Source organism: Phyllostomus discolor, chromosome 1, assembly GCF_004126475.2.
Source record: "Phyllostomus discolor isolate MPI-MPIP mPhyDis1 chromosome 1, mPhyDis1.pri.v3, whole genome shotgun sequence".
NCBI classification, from domain to species: domain Eukaryota; kingdom Metazoa; phylum Chordata; class Mammalia; order Chiroptera; family Phyllostomidae; genus Phyllostomus; species Phyllostomus discolor.
In genome coordinates, this window is record NC_040903.2 from 57,297,299 (window position 1) to 57,317,724 (window position 20,426).

Consider the following 20,426-nt stretch of genomic DNA (forward strand, 5'->3'; position numbering starts at 1 on the left):
TTTAATAAATACTGCACTTTTGGAGATTTTGAGTATTAGAGACAAGAGGGGGAGAAGAGGAAAAGAAGGAAGAATAGAAAAATTAACATAAAATTTGTTTTTGTATATTCCACTCCAAAGCAAGCCTCTTTCAACACAATGGGGAGGGGGTGGAGAGATTGTATACATGTCATTTAAAGACCATGAAATAAGAGTTTGTAGACAAACATGGGTCAAGATGAACTCCTGATTAGCGATATAATTAAACTTCCCCATGATTATAATAGTTAATTAACAGGCCAAGAGTTCAGAACATGTACATTTGTAGAATTTGTTTCCTTTGATTTAAGAAACACCAACAAAAATCTCAATATGCATTCTTTTTTGAGAACTCATGAAGTTGAATGAAGGCACAGCCTTGTTTTCTGCATTACAAAGTAATTTCTGATTTCAAAACTGCAAAATTCCTTGTCATGTAATTAATTCAAGACAGAGAGGCATCATATGATGGGGTGATACAAGTTGGGTTGGTAGTGCTAAATTATACATTTGCCTAAAGATGAGGTAAAGTAATCCCGTGGAGTTTGTTAAAATATTTACATTGCCAATTAGTGTAATGGGGACAGTAGATTCTGTATAAGATAGCTTTAAAAAGCAGGAAAACTAGCAAAGTACATGTAAAACAGAAACAAGAACAAAATCCACATTTGGCAATAAGTTTTAAAATGTTTCCAGATCCACCAGCATATTCTCCTCCCACCTCCAACTCCACCAAGTATGTGGTTTTATACAACTTTGAGTGTTTAGTCTTTGAAGTTTAAAAACACATACAGGGACATTTTTCTGGCAGAGAAAATTAGAGCTAATGACTGTAGCCCCTTGCTAGTGGGGATCTCCTCAGTGTTGGTGGAAGCAGAGTACAGACTGGGTAGGGAGTCAGGAGGGGTGAGTGTTGAGAACTATATCTTCTTGTGGTGCCAAAAAGAAGCTGATGGCTAAATGTACACCACAGGCTGCAAAGCCACAAGGTACCCATTATCTTCAAGAGAAAGAGTGGGCTCACCCTACTCCCTTCCATGCATATCTGTTCTCATCTTTTTTTATTGTGACCTTTATGGTACAATTAATTCTCCTTTTAATGAGCTCATCTATAAAAGGAAACAAAGATTGAACAATGACTGAGCTATACACCTGCTAGACCCTGCCACTACACCATTTAATTTAATCCTAGCAAGAACCCGAGCAGAAAGAAATTAGCTTTTCCATTTTACAGATGAGTAAACTAAGACTAAGAGAGTTTAAACAACTAGCCTATGTAGTACTGTTTATAAGTGGTGAAGCCAAGTAGAGAGAAGCAATTTTATATGCATTTGAGCTTCACAGAACAAGAGATGTGGAGCAGACTTGTCTTGTTTGAAAAGTTGCCTGAGATAATAAATTCTAATAACACTTCTTTATTTAGATAAGAAATGAGGAAATAAAATTAAAAAATTACTTAAAAAAGAAGAAATGAGGGACTTTGATGTGCCAGGTTGGTTGATTGCTTTTATAAGAATATGTGATAAAATACACATAACATAAAATTTAACTATTAACCATCTTAACTATTTTAAGTGTAGAGTTCAGTGGCATTAAGCACATTAACACTGTGTGCTACCATCACAATCATCCACAGAACTCTTTTCGTCTTGTAAAACTGAAACTCTGTATCCATTACACAGTCATTTCCCATTCCCCCAGCCCCTGGCAACCACCATTCTACTTTCCATCTGCATGAGTTAACTCCTCCAGGTACCTAATATAAGTGGTTTCATGTAGTATTTGTTCTTCTGGGACTGGCTTGTTTCACTTAGCATAATGTCTTCAAGGTTCATCTGTGTTGTAGTGTGTGTCAGAATTTCTTTCCTTTTTAATGCTGAATTATATTCATTGCATAAACACACCACATTTTGTTTTTCCTTCGTCTGTCAATGGACACTTGGGCTGCTTCCTCCTTTTGGCCATGTGGGTAATGGTGCTATGAACATGGATGTACAAATATGTCATTAAGTCTCTTTCATTTTTGGGTATACACCCAAGGTTTAATTTTGGAATCAAATGGTAAGCTCTATTTTAATTTTTTTTGAAGAACCACCATACTGTTTCCCCAGAGGTTGTGCTATTTTACATTCCTACCAAGAGTGCACAAGAGTTCTAATTTTTCCTCATCTGCTCCAATGTTTATTATGTTCTGATTTTTGATAATAGTGATCCTCATACATGGGAGGTGAGATTGATTGCCACTTAATGCATAAGTTTGCCTCTGCATAAAAAGGTATGAAACTTCATAAATATACCAAAATATCTTTCCCATTTTCTTATAACTTAATCTGAAATTCTCTGCAATGTATGAGTCATTCAAGGGTCTCAGTAAAATACATATTAGTTGTTAACAGTAAAAAGCACTTTTGTAATTGTCTTCACATATGGCTAATTCTTAAAACATTTGTGTGAAGTCAATATTATCTTCATGTTACATTTGAGGAAACTGAGATCTGGATTATGCAAGAAGTAGGAGATTCAAACCCAGGTTCCTCCAGGTTGGACGCTGTTGGTCAGCATCCAACAGCAGATATTATTATCACTGATATAAAAATCATTGAACTGCTTAGCAAGAGCAGGACCCGAGGGAGTGTGGGACATGGCACTGCTTCATGTTGATGATGGTTTGGGAGTTAAAAGGGCTGAAAACGTGGATGTGTGCAGTAAAACTAAATTCAAGTGAAAGATCCTAGGACTTGAAAGCTTTCAAAAGAGTGGAATGTTGAAATGTCAGTTAAGGGAAACAATGCAGTAACATTTTACTGAGGGTGGATTTTGCCTTATTGGGTATTGGCAAGATCCTCTCTCCCTCACAATTTTATACCTAAAATATGGAGATCACTATCTTCACAGGGAAAAGAAAGCATTTGAATTTGTAATGTTTCCTAAGCTTCTCAGAGAATTATGGTCTTTTATTTACTTGATTTAACTGAAAATGACAAAGCTCATCAAACATTTTTTGTGTGTTCAGTATAAAACTTGAATATTTCAAATGAAACATTATGTGTAAGTGTTATACTCCCATTCAGAAATTGGTACATTATGGCTCTAGAATTACTATGGACACCATTTATTTAAAAATAGACATTTAATAATGTTTAACATTCCAATAATGCAACTTAAAATATCAATTCAATACCTGTGTTTTAAAATAAGCTAGACAGTAAGAAACGATCAGACATCATAACCCCACTCATCTGTTCCGCACCTGATCAACTGACACTAAGAACTTTCAAATATGGAAAACCATGTAGCAATCTACTGATTTTATTAACTAAATAATTTAGAAGAATAGAACAATAATGTGTTGAATTCAGGGATGAGACAAAATTAGAAACATTAATAAACAGAAAAATATAATAAAGAATATGGAAATAAGCTTTAGAATGACCTATCACAATCTAGTATCCTTAATAAAAATGGTTTCTTAATATAATTTCCCTATTTCAAAGTATTTCTTAATTTATATCAGAGGTGTCCAACCTTTAGGCATCTCTGGGTCACACTGGAAGAAAAGTTGTTTTGGGTCATGCATTAAATACATTGTGACATGTAATCACAGAAAAGCTCATAATACTTTAAGTAAATTCACAATTTTGTGTTGGGCTGAAATGATAGCATTCCTGAGCTGCAAGCAGCCCATGGGCCGCAGCTTGGGTATCACAGATTTACATAGTAGTGTGCAAGTGGTGATTACAATTCACACATTCACCGTGACTACTAAATATAAGCTTAAAACTAAACAAACTAGCAGAGTCATGTTCTACCATCAGGGATAGCACATCAGCAGTGAGATTATACATGTTTTTTCCAAAAAAGACCATGAATTAGGTGATATAAAATACCAAGAATGATGCCTAACTTAAAAGTCTCTAAATAAACAATGACATAGTATATCTTTTTGGTGAGTGTGATATAAAAGATTATTTCCATGGCTCATTATACTCACTTGGACAAGTGCCTCAGCAAATGTTACTCGACTCTCTGGCCTGTGGAGGGTGATCCAATTCTATACCAGTCCTGGAAATGAAGATATAAACTTTGATCATCCCCAAGGGATTGGCTCTGGTTAATAGAGACTGTGGAGAGCTTGATGCCTCTCAAAGTTATATTGGATCAGGAAGGCCCTAAAAGGACTAAAGAGTAAGTTAGGAAAAGCCCCAAAATACCAGAACAGGAATGCTTTCTCCCTGTCTTCACGTAATTTCTCCAACATCACACACACACACACACACACACACATACACACACACACAAATGTAAATAATCCAAAATACTTTGTTTGGAAAATGAATTCCATAGTGTATCAGTATGTATACATATGCACATATACTGCATGATTCCTGTTTCACACAAGGTCACAAATATTTTTAGAATGAATGGGTGGTAAATAAGAAAATTTAGCCAGAGGAGACTGTATTAAGAGGTTTGATTATAAAGGATAAAGGTTAGAAGGAGAGGCAGCATGTAGAAAAGGCTTTCTTTACATTAGTGGAAATCAGGGCAAGAGAAAGGAGCCAATAGAAGGGGAGTAACTGAAGGTCATGTGTCGATCTATCTTGCAAAAGAAATCTATAGTATATGTTAAGCATCTGTGTCATGCCCTGTGCTACTCGCTTTCCACAAGTTTTTTCAGAACAACTGCTAATGTCTCCTCAGAGGCAGAAGCCATCATTTACTCATTCATGTGTCCTCCAGGCCTTTTACAGAATGTGCGTGGCCAAGAACTACCCATGTCAGCGAGTTTTTGTTACCTTGCTCTCATGATTGATCTGGGACCCCAGCTTTCCTTTAGTGTGAGTTAGGAGAAGTCTACAGTGAGGGAATTTCTGGCCTCCCCTGCAGGATGAATTACATAGAAAAATAAGCAAACATTAAATTTGAATAAGACTCCTCAGCTAAATCTATCATTGTTTCCACTAGGGAATGTCAATTGCCCATTTACCTCATAGATTCATCCACAGAGAGAGCATTGCAGATCATGACGACCTGACAAGATGATTCACATATATTGACATTAATACACAATGTACGTATATCTCAGTGACATGATTTCTTCCTCTGTGATTGTGAACTATCTTTCTGGTTCTTAGACATTATACACATTTAGCATCTGATCATCTGAGTCACTCTGAAAGTAATTCTAAGAAACAACTACACCTGCCACTTTGGTCTAGGATACTCAGCCCACTTTTTCCAAAATCACTTTTGTGCCAGCAGCTGCCTGACTCCGAGAGGCCTGCTTAATTCCACTAGGCGAGAATGAGCATCTGAGAAAGGCAAACACATCTGAACAGAGGCCAGACATTTTCCAGTAGCAATCTACCCTCCTGTGTTTCATCTCTTTGTTCCTCTACTTTAATTTTTATTCATAAATTTCTTCAAAATGTTTTGGCATCTTATTAATACCATGATGGTTTTCAACGAGCAAGAATTTATTCCCTATTAATGTTAACCACGTGTGTTTAGCACTGGATTAGGTTCCCTTGACAGAAAAGAAATAGATGAAATGGTTCCTGCCGTCAAGTGTTTGTTTATGTCACATTGAACAGCATGACAGAAAAACTTAATAGCTGCCCTTTATGGTGACTTGTACTTAAGTGCTTTCTCACAGTCTTATTTCTCTCTTTCTCACAAGAGATCTATGGGGATCTCTTCATGGGACCAGGTTTTGTATGCAGTTATTTGCATTCTAAATCACTTTAGTCTCCTTAGTACACCATAAGTCTGTCTGTGTGTACATATGTGTGTATATAATATTTATATATAAATATACTTTAATATGTATTTATACTACATAGTGAATATATAGGTGTGTACACCTTTACATTTACATATATACATATACACAAAACCACACACACATATGTGTGTGTGTGTGTGTGTGTGTTTAGGGTGATGCAGTCTCCAGATCCAGGTTCTTCTCTGGGTTTATCACTTACTGGCTGCTGAACATGGACACACAGATCCAGTTTCTTCATCTGTAAAATGAGAACCATAAGCCCAGCCAACAAAATAGCGTTTATGAAACCATTCTCAAAGTCACATAAGAATGTGAAACATTATTACACACAATGGTTTCTGTTTTATAAGGAGGGGGAAGTGAAGATTTCTTTAGAACTAAGAAGTTAAATGGAAACTTGACAAATGCTTTCACCAGGAGACCTCTGACCTGTTTTCTCCATCTCTGATCCTGTAAAAGGAGGGGACAAGATTTTCTTTCTGAGACCTCATACTCTTTGTTCCCTTTGAATATATATTAAATATATATATTTAATATATATACATATATTAATGAACACTGCACTTCACAAAGCTTAAAAGTACATTAGAAATACCTTGAGTCTTGATGGTGCCCTATTTCAGCCCCCTCGCCATTCCCCACCTCAAACTTGGATACCACTACCCTAAACTGAGGATTTTTAAAGGCCTTATTAGTTTACTGGATTTGTATGAAGCCAAATTTTCTGTGTTTCTTTTGTTGTTGATCAATTACAGTTGTCCTCATTTTCCCCCCATTACTCTCCCCTGCCCTACCCACCCCCACCTCCCACATTCAGTCCTCCCCCCCCATTGTCTTTGTCCATGGGTCCTTTATATGTGTTCCTTGGTGACCTTTCTTTCTCCTGTTATACCCCTCCTCCTGCACCTCTGGTTGTGTTCAGTTCATTCTTTGTTTCCATGTCTTTGGCTCTATTTTGTTTGCTTGTTTGTTTTGTTGACTACGTTCCACTTATTGGTGAGATTCTATGCTATTTGTCTTTCACTGTCTGGCTTATTTCACTTAGCATAATGCTCTCCAGTTCCATTCATGCTGTCATGTGCGTAGGAGCTCCTTTTTTCTTTCTGCTGTGTAGTATTCCATTGTGTAACTGTACCACAGTTTTGAGATCCACTCATTTACTAATGGGCACTTATGCTATTTCTAGCACTTGGCTATTCTAAATAGTGCTGCTATGAACATAAGGGTGCATAGTTTCTTTTGAATTGGTGTTTCAGGATTCTTAGGATATAATCACAGCAGTGGAATTGCTGGGTCAAAAGGCAGTTCCATTTTTAGTTTTTGGAGGAAATTCCATACTATTTTCCACAGTGTCTGCACCAGTCTGCATTCCCACCAACAAGGTAGTAGGGTCCCCTTTTCTCCACAACCTCACCAACACTTGTTTGTTGATTTGTTTATGATGGCCATTCTGACTGGTGTGATGTGCTATTTTATTGTGGTTGTAATTTGCATTTCTTTGATGGCTAGTGATGCTGAGTATCCTTTCATATGTCTCTGGCCTCTCTTTGAGAGCCCAGAAATAAGCCCATGTCTCTATTGTCAATTACTATTTGATGAAGGGGCAGGAACATAAAATAGAGTAAAAATAGCTTCTTAAACAAATGGTGTTGGGACATCTGCTCAGCTACATGCAAAAAAATGAAACTAGACCACCAACTTAACACCATATACAAAAATAAACTCAAGGTGGATAAAAGACTTAAATATAAGTCACAACATCATATAAGTCTTAGAGAAGAACATAGGTCAGAAAATCTCAGATATTCCATGCAGCAATATTTTCAGCAATGTGACCCCTAGAACGAGGACATAAAGGAAAGAATAAACAACTGAGACTTAATCAAATTAAAAGTCTTCTGCACAGCTAAAGAAAACATCAGCAAAATGAAAAGGGAGCCAACTGTATGGGAAAATATATTTGCCAATGATACCTCAGACAAGGGTTTGATCTCCAAAATATAAAGAACTCACATGGCTCCCCACCAGGAAGACAAACAATCCAATGAAAAAAATGGGCAAAGTAACTGAATAGACACTTCTCCAAGGAGGACATACAATTTTCTATGTTTTTAAAAAACTGTTCTTTAACTTAGTAAAGTATCATATAGAATGCATTTTGGCATTATATTCCACCACATTATGTTTGTGAAATTCATTGGTGTTAATGTATGCACCTGAAGTTCATTTCCACTGCTATATTTCTTTTTCTCATTATGCCATATTGCAAATAATGCTCTACAAACATTCTTTTATACATCTCCTGGTGTGTACAGGCCTGGGAGTAGTATTTCTGGGTCTTTAGTTATGTTTCCTTAATGTTGCAAGAAAATGCCAAGTTGTTTTCAAAAATGGTTGTGCCAGTTTACATTCTATCAGCAGGGTAGAAGTGCTCTTGTGTTCTCTCTGTCTTCCCCTTATTTCATCACAAACACCTCATATCATCATATTTAAATTTTTTTTGCCAAACTAATGATATGAAATATCTTACTGCAGCCTTAATATGCATTGTTATTATTACTAGTATGTTTGGATATATTTTCATAAATTATGATGCAATTTTGTCAAATGTCTATTTATTTCTTTTGTGCATTTTCCCATATTTTTATTGTTATTTTTTCTGGATTTTCAGCAATTTTTATATGTTTTGAATATAATACATGTTGTGACACAATTCTATCAAAGTCTGTGTCCTCTTATTAATTTATAACAATTCTTTATATTTTTAGCTATAATTTTATGCCACATGTGTTGAAACATCTTCTTTCAGATTGTGCATTTTTTTCTTACTTCCCTTATAAACTTTTAGTCAAATTGGAAATTATAATTTAAATTTTGCCAATAGTGGGTTATTAGCTTTTTTATGTTGTTTAGGAAGTCCTTCCCCACATCACAGTCATAAGGTAATCTTCTACATGTTCTAAAAATTTTATAATTTTATAATTCACATTTGTAATGGATTATTATGTTTGATTTGGAAAGAGTCCAATTTTATTAATTTTTATTTTGATGGAAATTTCCCCAGGTTAACCTTATAAAATAGGCCATTCTTGTCCCATGGATTTGAAATGTCATAAACAAAGTTTCTAAATATGTGAATTGTGGTTAGCTGTTCTGTTCCATTGGTTTATTCTTCACTCACATACCAATGTCATTATACAACTTTGAAGGAGTCAAATGAGTATAGGTCCTTGCTCCTCTGTTTACTGTTTGTATGGTCTTGGCCAATTAAGCTCAATTTACACTTTAGTTAACCTATAAAATTGTAATAATACCACACTTTATCTGACAGTCTTTGCCAAGTTGCCCCTTATTTCTGCTTTTAAAACTCTAGATCTTTCTTGTTCTTTGATCTAAATCCTGTGCCTGTCTTGGGTTCTGTTTAACTTTTCTGCCTCTCCTGACCTTGGGACACTGCCATTGCTGTTCTGGGATCCCACTGACCTCTCAGTCTCTGTCCAGGGGATGGGAGTTGGCTCGAGCAAATCTATGTGGGATTTCTGTGATCCACCTTCATCTGACCAAGCCCCTCATTTTTTTCTTTTGTTAGAACACCTTAACAATGTCTTAATTAGGCAAAAGAAATTCAAGAAATAAATGTATTTTCAAATGAAACTTCAAATATATTTTGCTGCTAAATAATTAATAACACATGTTCCAAATGATCCTATTAACATTTCAAAGATGTCATTCTAACACATCAGTCTACACTTATACACAAATAATCAAGATGATTTGTTTTCAAATATTCTGAAGAAACAGGAATCTTTGTATTCTCAATTTGCCTCTTAAAAACAGTTTCCAAAATATCCTGTAAAAGTCTTGTTTATATGTTAGCACCCTAAACATTAACTTGAACTTTTAAATGAGGAGAGCATTGCTGTTATTATTAGTCAAAAGTCATCCATCTGATAAAATTCTCTTTAATTATTCTGTCTAAATTATTAATTATTAAAAGCTGGTTATGGGCTGGTAGAACCCTTAGATATCTTTTTAGGTACCTTAATTTGATATATACTAATTCCTGAGGAGAAGTTCTTATCCATTAAGACTTTAAGTTGTACATAACAAAAAATACACACTGAAAATAAACGAGTCTGTGTCTCTTACACAACTGTAAAAAAAAAGGAACTTTGCAGGCTAGAAGAGACTGGTGAAAAATATTCAAAGTCATGAAAAACAGGGACCTATAGCCAAGTGCTCTACCCAGCAAAGATATCATTTAGAGTCAAAAGTCAGATAAAGAGCTTTGCAGACAAGAAAAAACTTCGTCACCAAACCATTACTATATGAAATATTCAAGGGACTTTTTTAAGACAAAGAAGATCAAAACTATGAACAATAAAATGACAAAAAATACAAATACATCAACAACTGAATCTAAAAAACAAACTAAGCAAAGAAGAACAGAGACAGAATCATGGATTTGGAAAGTAATTTTATGGTTGCCATATGGGAAGGAGTTAAGGGGAATGGGTGAAGAGATGAGGGGTTAAGAAGTACAAGTAGGTAGTTACAGAATAGCTATGGGGATGTAAAGTTCAGTATACAAAATGGAGTAGCCAAAGAACTTATACGCATGATCCATGGACATGAATAATAGTGTGGGGATTGCCTGAGGGAGTGGGGTTGCTGGTGGAGGGGAAAATCAAGACAACTCTAATAGCATAATTAATAAAATATAATTAAAACAAGTAAAAACTGTCTTTCTACCCTCTAATTCCTTTGCCACCCTTTAGTTCTGAGATATAATAAATACTTCTTTATAAATTATACCCTTCTACTGATGATTTTTTGAAATTGATATTTTCAAATTAATTTTACATGGCAGACCCTTCTTTCATTAACTATAAAGTAGTTGTATAATGAGGCATAGGTAAATACACTGTGCCTCCTTGCACAACCAAAAGAAGGACAACAGCAAATTTAAAAACAAAAACCAGAACTGGAAGAAAGTCAAACTGTATGGAAGTCCGACAACCAAGAAGTTAAAGAAGAAACATTCATCCAGACTGATATGAGGGTTGGAGAGGGGCAGCTTGGAAGAGAGGACTCTTGGCAAGACAGAGTGGCTGGGTGGGCAGCAGCTGTCAGAATGAGTGGTTCCACATTTGCATGCAGATAAACCTGGAGGAACAGCTGGGGAGTGAGACAGACCACGCAGCCTAGGGTTCCAGCGTGGGGAAATAAATCCTCAAAACCTCTGACTGAAAAAACCTGTGGGGGTTGCAGCAGTAGGAGAAACTCTCAGCTTCACAGGAGAGTTTCTTGGAGAGACCCACAGGGTCCTAGAATGTACATAAGCCTGCCCACCCATGACTCAGCACCCAAAGGGCCCAATTTGCTTGTGGGAAGTGAAGGAAGTGACTGAAAGCCCACTGAGAGCTGAGCAAGTGGCACTGTTCCCTCTCAGACTCTTCTCCCCCATACTGTGCTACAATGCAGTGAATTGGGTTGCCCTCCCCTAAGACTCCACCCTTACTATGTAACAGGCATGCTAAGATTAAAAAAAATATGGCCCAAATGAAAGAACAGATCAAAACTCCAGAAAAAATAGAACTAAGCAATGAAGAGATAGCTAACCTATCAGATGCACAATTCAAAACACTGGTAATCAGGATGGTCACAGAAATTGGTTGAGTATGGTCGCAAAATAGAGGAAAAAAAGTGAAAGCTATGAAAATTGAAATAAAGAAAAATGCACAGGGAACCAACAGTGACAGGAAGGAAACTGGGACTCAAATCAATGGTTTGTAGCAGAAGAAAGAAACATTTAACCAGGATAGGATGAAGAAACAAGGATTTTAAAAAAATGAAGTGAGGCTTAGGAACTTCCAGGACAACTTTAAACATTCCAACATTCAAATCATTGGGGTGCCAGAAGGAGAAGAGGAAGAGCAAGAAATGGAAAACTTATTTGAAAACATAATGAAGGAGGACTTCCCCAATCTGGCAAAGGAAACAGGCTTCAGGAAGTTCAGGAAGCTCAGAGAGTCCTAAAGAAGTTGAACCCAAGGAAGCATACACCAAGGCACATCATAATTGCATTACCCAAGATTAAAATGAAGGAGAGAATCTTAAAAGCAGCAAGAGAAAAGGAGACAGTTACCTACAAAGGAGTTCCCATAAGACTAGCAGCTGATTTCTCAAGAGAAAACTTTCAGGCAAGAAGGACCTAGAAAGCAGTATTCCAAGTCATGGAAGGCAAGGACCTACATCCAAGATTACTCTATCCAGCAAAGCTATCATTTAGAATGGAAGGGCAGATAAAGTGCTTCTCAGATAAGGTCATGTTAAAGGAGTTCATCATCACCAAGCCCTTATTATATGAAATGTTAAAGGGACTTATCTAAGAAGAAGATAAAAAAATACGAACAGTTAAAATGATAATAAACTCACAACTATCAACAACTGAACCTAAAAACCAAAAACAAAAATAAACTAAGCAAACAACTAGAGCAGGAACAGAATTATAGAAATGGAGATCAATCACACAGAGGGTTATCAGCAGGGAGGTGGAGGGGGAGAATGGGGAAAAAGGTACAGGGAATAAGAAGCATAATGGTAGGTAGAAAATAGACAGGGGGAGGTTAAGAAAAGTATTGGAAATGTAGAAGTGAAAGAATGTATATGTACAAGCCATGGACATGAACTAAGGGGGTGGAATAGGGATGGAAGGGGAATCAGGGTGGAGGGAAATAATGGGGGGAAATGGCACAACTGTAATAGCATAATCAATAAAATATATTAAAAAACAAAAAATAATTTGTAATGCCTAAAATCTTGACAAATTATTTCTTTCCAAGAATCTCGGCTATTTGAGAAGTACCCATTTACCTATCATCCAGTCTTAACTGTGGTCAGAACATATCCCTGAGGGCAATAGATCTTTCTAGGTAGTTTGAATCCCTGTAATATTAAGGTAATTTTTTAAATCCTCACCCAAGGGTATGTTTATTGATTTAACAGGGAAATGAAGGGAGGATGGGAGGGGGAAAGAGAGAGAGAAAGAGAAAGAGAGAGAGAGAAATATCAGTGTGAGAGAGAAACTTCAATTGGTTGCCTCCCATACATACCCCAATTGAGAATGAACCCACAACCTAGGTATATGCCCTGACCCCTGACTGGGAATTGAACTCGCAATGTTTTGGTATATAGGACAATGCTTCAACCAACTGAATCACCTGGCTAAGGCAACTATGACAATAATTTAAGTGTATGTGTTCATGGGTATTACTTTAGTTGGGTCAGACTGTAAGTTCTGTCTCTCATTTTCTGGACAGTGGTTCTAATACTAGTTTAGTTTTCACCTTTCCTTTGCTGGTTAGGTCTACCTGGTACATGTGTCACTTTAGAGTTAGTCTAGAATTTAGGTAGTGGTTTATATCATAGTTGAGTTCTTGAAGCATTTGCTATGCTTCTTTGGGTGTGTTCAGCACATGCTCAGCTCAAGAGCAAGTTTGTATAATAAACAGATCACCTTCTCTAGAGCTGTTCTTTCCAGCAGTACCTACCCACTCTTTGGCTCCTAAAAACCCCTTTGCCTTCTTCCTCTGGACAGTGTGGTTTTCTCTCATCTCTCTGGGTTTTAAATCTCAGAGTTGCTGCCGCAACGAAGCAGCTCCCTATTGGCTTTAGGACAGGGCTGGGAGGGGAAAGAGAGAAAACAAGAAAAAAATCTGGAACTCCTGCCACACTCACTGGTGTTCAGGGGCCCCTTCTCCAAGTCATCTGGCTAAAACAAGGGGTTTCTCCATGGGATTTTGCAGCACAGCTCTGCCATCAGGCCCAACTGCAGGTTGAAGCTGGGATATAGAGGGAACTACAAATGGGGAACTCACCCCTGTTACAGCTTATTCAGGTTTTACCTGAAGTCCCCAGTAAATTGGCCTGCTCCATCCAGGCTGACACCAGAAGTTTAGGGTCTTTAAGAATTTGTGTGGGGATTAACCAACTGGAACAGGTGGTTGGCCCAAGGCTCAGCTGTGAGCACCAGGGCAGCTGCTTTGGTTATGGGGCTCTTTTTCAATGCTAATTACATTAAAATTGAAAAGGCTTGTGAAAGGAAATAAGAAGTAACCAGAGACAGAGCTGTGTGTGTAGTCTGCTTAATTCCATTTTAAGGGGTGATCTGAGAAGGAATTTGGGACAGATTTACAACACAGACAAAGATGGAGGGCATGTGGGGAAATAATTTGAGGGAGCTTGTGGGAACCACTTGGGCTCTGCTTGTCCCACTGGCCTGGGGACCATGTCATGGGAAGTGATAGGTCAGGGGTGTGCATTCCTATCCTCCTCTGTTTGTCCTCAATGCTGACAGAGGGAATGCCGGACTGGGAAAAGGTGGATGCCTACTCCCCATTGCCCTGGGGGAGCGGGTCTTGATTATAAGTCTCAAGCCAAGTGCTGCTTACCTTTTCATCCCACCACCTGGGATCAGGGTGAGGGGACAGGACATGCACATAAGAAATGGGAACAGGAATTTGCTAACAATTATAGTGTAAGGCTGATTATAAAATAAAATTTCTTTAAAACTTCTATATTCAAGATAGAGTCCCAATTACTGTCCTATTTGTTTACTGATTGGTACTTTATTTTTATCATTTACCATGAAGTTTTGTTCCTAATTTTAGGTGAATTAAACCCAAAAGTTTTTTTAAAATACCAATTATTCTCAATAGGGTCTTCAGTAATTACCATATACCAAGCTCTATACTAGGTGTTTATATGAATCATCTCCTTTACATATCAAAACAGTATTTAAAGCACAGAGAGATTTGCAATTTGCAAACAGCTGAGCTGAGATTCAAAACCAGGACTATTTGTTTAACTATTTGTCTCCTCTCAATGTCATGGGTAATAGATCATTGTTCTCCTGTAGTTATGTGTCTCTTAAAATCTCTGGTGTTTTAACACATTTACATCTTGCTATAATGTTAGTTTTTGTCATAAAAAGAAAATTGAGCCACCAGCTTTGGGAAATATTCTGCCATTGTTAGGACTGCCTAGAACCTTGACCACAGTGCCAGACTTCAATTCCTTTGCTATTTATGCATGAGGATTTGCCTTGACAAAGCTGCCAACAGCAATCCCTGTCATATATCAAAGATCATTATGACCTTTGACATCTAGCTAATTGCCTGGACATCTAGCTCGTAACTGAGCTGGATATCTAGCTCAGCCTGGCCATGCGGCCCTCCCAGGAAAGGGGAGTGGGTCTCCTCTCCCACTATAGCCAGTTCCTCTGCTAGGAAAAATCTCATTGGTGCTACCAAAGCATTGACTTCCTTTGTATCTGCACAGTGGCCTCTAATGAGAGGACATGGTAGTTGAAATGATGTAATCTTTGCCTCATCTAAAATGGCAGGGGAGATTATGTGGACAAGGATTTAGGATATATTAAATCTAAATGAAGTAATAATTGACATTGGCTCCTGAAAGTCTAATATATTTGCACAATTTATTTTTTGAGGAATCTGTGCAAACTGCACTTGCACACACTCTCACACAGCAATTTCCTTTTAAAGCACCCAAGCAGTAAGCATCATAAACATGTAAGGGAGAATTAAAAGCAAGGGATGTGAGCTTAGAAGAATAATAGCAGAGTCTGGGTGTAGATGATTCAGCTGAATTATTTTAGGATTTTTTCTCTTGTTGACTTTATTGTTATCAGACATTAGTTTATTTGCACTTATGAGTGAAGACCTGTTTTTGGAATTTCTTGGGAGTAGATTTTAAAACCATGTCCTCTGGCTCTGTCTTTGGCTCTGGTGTTTAACTTTGATCCCATGCAGGGGTTAATACTCATGGGTATTAGTACATGGCAGAGCAAATAGCTCCCAAAGAAACCCAGGTCATAACATGCCTCGGGCAGCTGCCCCTGAGTTGGTCCCCAGAGTACTCGCCTGCACCAGGTCACATGCTTCTTTCAGTGGGGTGAAGGCACAGTGAAGATGTCAAGGGCTATTGCTCCTACATCAATAAAGAATTAACTCTTTTCTGCCCATCTTCTTGCTTTCCATTTTTCCTAAGTCCTGATGGAAGCTGGATCGTTATATCCTTTCACATGGAAAAAACTAGCCAACCAGCAAACAAAAAAAATCCTACTGTATCTTAGCTTTACCCTCTTGTCTTAATAAGAACAGCAATTCAGATTTACATACAAATAAAAAGAGAAAATATCACTTATTTTAAGGAAAATTTTATTTAACAAAGAAAATAATTTGTTAGCAGATGATCCAAGTAGCATATCTGAAGGATTCTATGATGGCAAACTGTTAACCCTACACAAGGTTATTCTCTCCAATCCAATGTGTAATGTCAATTTACACATCATATTTTTATTCAATTGATTTCCATGTCAAATCAAACATGGGGTTTTTAAGCTAAAACATTCAGGAGTGTTCACTTTTTGTCTGAGCTCTAGGTAGGAGGGACTACTGTCACTGGAAAAGCTCTCAAACTCCTCACATTATCCGGGTGTGCTTAGAAGATTCAGGAACAGAACAGGACAACACTGATTTTGTGAAGGAACACTCACCTGACAAGAAATCTACAGACACTTAGGTGACAGAACTAGGAAGTACCATGGCCATTCTCTATGAACAAGAAGAGACAAAGACTCATCTATAGTAATAATAATGCAAAATTAGGTGTCCTATCTCAGATCAGACAACAGATTCAAGAGTAACACAGAATATCCAGACAGCATGCAGCTAGCATTGCAGCTTCTCCCTAAAGGAACAACTGCATTGTTTTTGTTTTTCTTTTTTTCTTTTTTTACTATGTAGTCATTCTGTGCAGATATAAGGGAGGGGGCTGAGGGTAGATGTTTGGAGACAAAAAGCTGTGGCTGCCCTGAAGCTAGCATTTGCTCTCGCAGGCATGCTCTGAGAGCTGGCAGGACAGACTATCAAAAGTCTCTTTGCATGAGGGACTGAGGAGGGAACTGGGAGAGAGATTCCCCTGAAGGGAGCAAGGAGTCGTGACAAGCTTGACCCAGAAATACAGCCTTAGTCATCAGAGGGGAGCACAGACCAGAAGCTGTCACTCAACTACATCCCTGGACTTTGACTGAGTCAAGGGCAAAGATGGAAGCTGTAAGTGAAGCAACTAAAAGCTGTTACATAGGAAGCTGAGAGTTTCCATGTGGGCAGCACAGATCTGCTGCTCTTTAAGTATGAGTCCTGCAAGGAGACTGAGCTGTCCTTTCCACCATAGACCACCGCATGGTCCTAGGGGCTCCTGACATCGGTGATGGTCCAGGTGTGAGACAGCAGAAGCCAGGAAGCTGTCATCTGAGATGCTTTGATCATCAGAATGCCTAGAGAAGACTGGATAGAGGCTCTAAAGTGTCACATAAGAGCTCTCTAGGACAATAGAAATTTTCATTTTCAATGATGTTCTCTTCTAAAATATATTTTTCTTCTTTATTCCTAAATTAAATAGCTTTAATACATTATAGTCTAATGCTTTACATCTAGGAAGCACTAGGCTTCCCACAGATAATTTCCTACCTTTCTAGGTGGGAAATCAGTATAAAATCAATGTGATTAATCCCAAGCTGCTAACTCAGGACCTCTGAGCTATGAGCAGCTCTTTCAGGAAAGGCTAGATTAGTGGGAAGCTGACCAAAATAACTTCCTGGGGCCCGGGATTTGGGATACAGAATAAGGAATCAGCCAAACAACAGCATCAAAACAAAAGAAGGTGTAGACAGAAGTGTACATTGGGGCTGAAGGAAACACTCTAAAACTACACAGTTAGTGTGAGGTACCCATATCAAGCAGAAATAAAGATATGGGGGAGGGGAATGGGGGAGAAAAACAAAAATAGGGCAGGGCAAGACATGAAGAATCCATACAGCCTAGAGCTGTCCTGAGGCCTCCTGTAGGTGCCTTCTCTGGCCTTGTTAGGTGTGCCCAGTGCATTTAAAGGGCATGGAACAAAAGCCACAGGCATTAAAATTGCATGTTGTATTAATTTGCTAGGGCTAGTTTAACAAAGCATTCACTCGATTTACTCAACAGAAATTTATTTCCTCACTGTTCTGGTGGTTAGAAGTTTGAGATCAAGATGTCACCATGGTTGGTTTCTTTTGGCTTGCAGATGGCCCTCTTCTCCTTGGGCCTTCACACCATCTTCTTGTACATGCCTATATCCTCAGCTATTTTTACATAGGCACCAGTCACATTGTGTTAGGGTCCACCTGAGTGACCTCAGTTAACCTTAATTGTCTCTTTAAAGACCCTGTCTCCAAATTCAGTCACATTCTCAGATACTGGGGAGGGGGTGGTTAGAACTTTAACATATCAATTTTGGGGTGGGACACAATTAATCTCATAACAAATGTTATTTTTTTAATCTCACCTGGGAACATGCTCAATCTGGAGACGTGCTCATTGATTTTGGAGAGAAAGGGAGGGAAGGAGAGAGAGAGGGAGTGAAACATTGATGTGAGGGACAAACATGGAGCAGTTACCTCTTATACACACCCAAACTGGGGATTGAAACTGCAATCCAGGCATATGCCCTGAATGGGAATCCAACCTGCCACCTTTTGGTCTATGGGTTGACACTGCAACCAACTGAGCCACACTGGCCTAGGTGCCATAACACATGTTGTTAGAATAATTATATCAGAATACAGACTCATGGTTAGTTTCTTACTAACTAACTAGTAAAGAAGTGGTCTCTATTACATTTTCCTTTGCACTGAGAAGACACATGAGGTAGGGAAAGGAGAGGGTGGTGGTATAGGCTCAGGGATGGTCAGCAACAGATTGTGTTATTGTTTCCTATTCTGCCATCAAATACTACTTGTCATTGGGAGAGAGCTGGGCAACAGATTTTACCTGTTCACCTTTACTAGATAGGAGTTCTTTCATGCCAAGGAAAAGGGAAATGGTGGGAAAAAGTGGCAACAAATCAGCTTGGTCAGTGTCTTGAGATGGAGATTTGGGTGAAGGGAGTTTACTGGGGAGTGCTGTCAGGATGAGCAGTTATGAAGAAATAAGAAAGCAAGATTGGGTGTAAGGAAAAACCAGATTCTGTGTAGTCAGTGCAATTGCAGCAAAGGTCTCAGCTAATCTCACAGAGATTTGGAATGGGATGGTCCCTATGAGTTGTGCCTTTGTTAGGCAAGAGGAATGAATCTGAATCTCCCTCTGTCTCCTCACTCACACACACTTCAGGGCCAGTTATTAAATGAGGACCATCCCCTCATTTAATAATGGGGTGTGACCCTAGACAAGTCAGTTTCTTCAACTACATGCCCAACAGCTAGAGTATGAAGGCTTGAGTCCCAAAGGCAGGATCCAAGTGCCATACCACAGTACCCACTACAGTCAACTTTATATATGAGGTCTGTTCAGAAGGTATCCAGCCATGTAATATGAAAAATAGAGACATTTGTTGAAGAAGATACAAGAAACATTGTACATAGGACAATGATGCCTCAGTCCCCATTCAAAGTAGGCACCTCATATAGTTCTCCCAATTGCCATCAGCTGCCTCATTGTATTTCCCCAAATCTCATCAATAGTCTGAAATCTCTTCCCTTTCAAATGTGATTTTAGCTTTAGGAAAAGCCAGAAGTCACAGGGCACCAAATCTTGGCTGTAGAGGGCCTGAGTCACCTAGGTTATTAGATGTTTTGCCAAAAAACTCTGCACAAGATGTCATGCATAAGTGGCACATTGTTGTGTTGAAGCTCCCAATCACCAGTTGCCCATAGCTGTGGCTTCTGAATCATCCAAATAGTTTTCACAGAGGAATGTTCAAGCTTAACATAAAATTGGATGTAGATTCATTGCTTTACTTATTCACTCATTTTGAATGTGATGGCCACACAATACACATGCTCACTCAATGGCTCTACCACCCCCACTGACTAAGTACAGTCAAGTCATCTTTGTTTACATATGCTCATTCCAGTTCACTCTCCTTGGCTGCCAGGTTACATCGATGTCATGCAAACCATTCTCTTTATATTAACAATGGCTAGACTTTTTCTGTACAGACTTCATATGTTGGCTAAATAATTCAGAAGCCAATCAGTTGGGGGCCCATGTGAAGATGACAAGCCCCCAAATGACAAATACCCATCTGAAAAAAATTGATCTTTGGTTATCCTTGACCAAAAAAGGGTGAATCTTATGAAACGTACTCATGATGTTGATTTCAAACCCAAGTATCCTCTGAAATGAGGGCTTTTAGAAAATGCACTTATGCAATCTAGTGGCCCTAAAAATGTCAATTAAGTAAATGCAATAAGCAAAATTCTTGAATTTACATTTGCCTCTTGAACATGACCTTTTTCTGGGCAACAGAGAATTCTCAAACAATTGCTCTATATAGAGTGAGATATTTCTAACCATTTTAGGGTACATGTTATTTACCTTTCCCCTTCACCGTCCTTTTAATAGAGTGAAAATAAATTTTTATATATCTAAAGTATTTTAATCATAGAAATTTGCATGATTAAATTACTCAGTTCATTGTGTTTTTCAACAAACATTTACTGAACATCTCTGTGCCCAGAATAATGCCTAAGCTAAGCACTGGCAGTGCTTTAAAAATAAAA